The sequence below is a fragment of the Oxyura jamaicensis genome, chromosome 9 (assembly GCF_011077185.1).
Source record: "Oxyura jamaicensis isolate SHBP4307 breed ruddy duck chromosome 9, BPBGC_Ojam_1.0, whole genome shotgun sequence".
Taxonomy (NCBI): Eukaryota; Metazoa; Chordata; class Aves; order Anseriformes; family Anatidae; genus Oxyura; species Oxyura jamaicensis.
Window position 1 is genome coordinate 25,272,580 of NC_048901.1, and position 3,524 is coordinate 25,276,103.

The following is a 3,524-nucleotide window of genomic DNA, read 5'->3' on the forward strand; positions in this document are numbered from 1 at the left end:
GACTTGCTTCCTGAAGAGTATTCTCATTTGAAAAAAAAAAAAAAAAAAAAAAAAAGTGAGGAAACATTCCTTTCCTATATCATTTGCTTTCTGTGACATCATTCTCTAAAGTTTGAGTTGTATTTGCACTTATTCACCCTGAGGAAGAAGAAAAAGAAAATGCTCATTAAAAAGTAAGCAAAAAGTTGAAAACCAAAATAACAACACTAAATTATGAACTCTAACACAAGATGGATTGAAAAGTCTGTGTATATTTGACTTCATGGGCCTGGCTTTCTTCAAGGATGCAGAACTGTAAGTAATGTTGAAATACGCAATGAACTAGGTAGTGTTTAGTTCCAGAGTCTAGACTTGGTTGGAATGGTATTTTTGCCTGAAAAAATTAAAAAAGAGCTCTCAGAATTGAAATCTGGAACTGTGAATTTTACACTTATAACACTGAACTAACGTTCAGGAGAGCTGGCTTATTTCCTTGCTGTGCCACAGCTCTTTCTGTAGCTCTGCACCAACCATCCTGCCAGTGGGACCCCCCGCTGCCCAGAGCCCCTTTGGTGTCAGGCGTGCCTCGCTGCACACCCTGCGCGCCTGGAGCCCTAAGGTGCAGGGCTGCTGGCTGCCGCCGGTCACGGCTAAGAGCACCATGGCAGCAACGGTGAAGCAACGCAAAGTTAATGAATGTCATCTGACCACGGTGAGCTGCCTGTGCTTCACAAAGCACACCAACCACACAAACCAGAGTTGTGGTGACACGCTGCCTTGCCTCCTTCCCTATGCTTATCTTATCTCATACAAGTGTATGTTAGGAAATGAACTGCAAAAAACAAACTGAAATTGGGTTCTGTTTTTGGTATGTATAATTTGCTGTGAAAACCCATCTCCAAAGTACTTTCTTCACTCTACTTTCCTCTTAGAGCTACTCAGTTTACACTCAACCACACTTTCTTGCCAAAACATAGTTTCATTTAACAAAAAGCTCCCTTGATTTTTCCTAATAATGACTTCCATCTAAAGCAATGTCTTTTAATATCAGATACTCCAGAATTTGCAAGGAAAACAGAAGGATCAGCATGGGTTTGTAGAACCATCATATTCTTTCATAAGTCAGGCACATTAAATCACAACCGCATTAAAATGTAAAATATTCCACATGTTCTTCAGCAGCCTTATGGAGGGAGAACTTTGTAGGTTTTGTAATTTAATACTGTGTTTCTCAGAAGCATAGTAAGAACTGGGTTTTAATTACAATACACATAGTGTATCCCTAGATGAATATGCTTTTCTTAAAGCTCTGACAAGGTACATTGTGTACTTTATATAGGTGTGTGTATGTATCTGCATTTAATTCTAATGTAGTTTTTCAAGCATGTGTTCTGGAAGAAGGTTCTCAGAAGAAACTTCAGTCCCTTTTCTACCACAGATTACAGAGACTAGTACAAATCATTTGAAAATGTCTTTTACATCATGTTTACCTCTCTCCACCCCCCAATAAATAAATAAATAAACAAATAACATCAGAGTGCATCACTTCAGAAGTCTTGCCTTCAGCAATCTAGAAGAACAAAATAACTCATGGAAGTAATTCAGCTTTGCCCTTCGGACTGAAGTTAAGATTTAGAAATATGCCTAATGATACCCCTTCAAGCCTCTTTTTATCTCTCAGAGGAACAGAATTTGGAAGGACTAGGGACAGAGTAATCTCTCCCTTTTTTTCCGTTCTCTTGAGGTAGCACCTAAAAATGTCAGCAAATAATTTAATGCCAGCGCTCAATTGAGGCTTTGTTGTTTTCCTGAGACTGAAAGTGCCAGGTGGGGCAGGTGGGTTAGTGTTCCTTTACAGTCTCCATGCTGGATCGCACTAAGACCACCCACGTGTTTCACAAGGACAGCCACTGCGATGATAATGAACCTCAGCCGTAGGTACCTCAAGTAAAGTTATACCAAAATAGCACAGTATGGAAACAGGAGGCAAGCCATCTGAATGACTGAAAATGTTATTTTAAACATTCTAAAATATTATTTTTCCAGAACCAAGCTGACAAGAAAAGAGAAACCCTTCTGTACATGCACCACAGCTTCTGTTTGGCACCGTGGCACAAAGGCCACAGTAGGTTCATACTGACTTCAGGTGCTTTGGCTTTCCTCACAGAAAACTGGAACATTTAGCAACATTAATATGTCTCCAAGAAAATACAAATTCTGCGGAAAGTGAAAAATCTCAGTAAACACATCTGGGTTGAAAATTCTTACTCAGTTTTAGTCATAAATGATGATCTTGTTTGAAGGTTCATTTTGAAGCCAGGTCACCTTCCTTACAGACTTTCTTACAAAAAGTGCAATCAGCATCATTTATGTTACGTGAATTACACTGGTTTTGTCTTATTTCATGCTATGCCTTAAAAACAGTCTTTGTCTTATCTTTTAAGCTGACAGCAGAATATATGTAAAACTGTAGCAAGACGCTGTTAGAAATTGTTTAGTCAGATTTGTTTATGAACTGATGCAAAGGCCCAAATCTTTATCTGTCAGAAAGCAGCAACTAACTGGCTGTTTGTCTGTCCAACCCTATCTAGAGCTGCACTGTAGTGACCTTACTGCGTGCTAACGTAGCTATTCCTTATGTAAAGCTCTTTGGTGCAAGGTTAACAACTGTATCAAGTAGCAGTAATTTCTCAGGCATAACTTTTTGGACAGATAAACAAGAGTATTTGTGCAAAAGAATGTGGGGTGTGTGTGACATTGCTAAGGGATTTGTTTTCTGCGACAAGATTGATACTTTGCTAATTTGGAACACAGGGTAACAAATGTATACTGCAGACAGAACTGATGTAATCCTGAGCCATGGTCGGATAATCCGTGTGTCTCACCCAGGGTATCTACACCCAGCTGCTGCTTGCTCTGCAAAGACAGAAATCATTTTGTGGCCAGACCACAGAGAACAGCAGCCGTATTGACACAGCCAGTAACGTGCTGCACCTTCAACCAATTGATCTCAGAGGAACTATAAAACTGAAAGAATCAGGGGCAGAGAGTGCCAAGGGGATTTGGGCCTTACTGGGGTAAATTCAGGTACTGGGAAAAAAAACAGTGGATTTCGCTGGCAGGCAGCGTATTGTTGGTGGATAATGTTGGGGAGTGAGAGGCTGAGGGAACAGTAAGAAGCCATGTGCCTTCTCCAGGACCACCTGAAAGCTGCATAACCGCACAGTTCCTAAATGCTGCAAGAGGCGATGGATGAGCAACTGCCTTTGGCTGAGGCGGTTTGTGTTTAACTTCATGTAAGGCTGATTGCATAAAGATATAATCATCTGGCAATGATAATTTATAAACTGCCACTGCAAAGTCTCGCAGCTCGAGAGCGGAGTGGAGAGCTCAGCAATCGTGAGAGGAGTGCGTCTTCACCTTTTCTAAGGTGACAGAGCCACGCCGTCAGCCCCGCGTGTCGCTGCTGGGCCGGGCCGCGGGGGGACCCCGCCGGGGGGCACCGGGCACCCTCCGAGCCGGGCCGGGCCGGGCCGGGCCGGGCC

The 3,524-nt window shown here is 42.1% G+C and overlaps 1 protein-coding gene across 2 annotated transcripts in view; it reads left to right on the forward strand.

Annotated features, from left to right (window-relative positions):
- The first annotated feature begins 2,917 nt into the window (after positions 1-2,917).
- Positions 2,918-3,524, forward strand: part of IGSF10 (immunoglobulin superfamily member 10) — a 15,223-nt gene continuing 14,616 nt past the window's right edge. The window contains exon 1 of one of the 2 annotated variants that reach the window (XM_035335222.1): positions 2,918-3,066. The gene's annotated coding sequence lies outside the window, so the exon portion shown is untranslated. Of the gene's footprint in view, positions 3,067-3,172; positions 3,258-3,524 lie in introns of those variants that run through there. The other variant, XM_035335221.1, reaches the window with a different exon arrangement.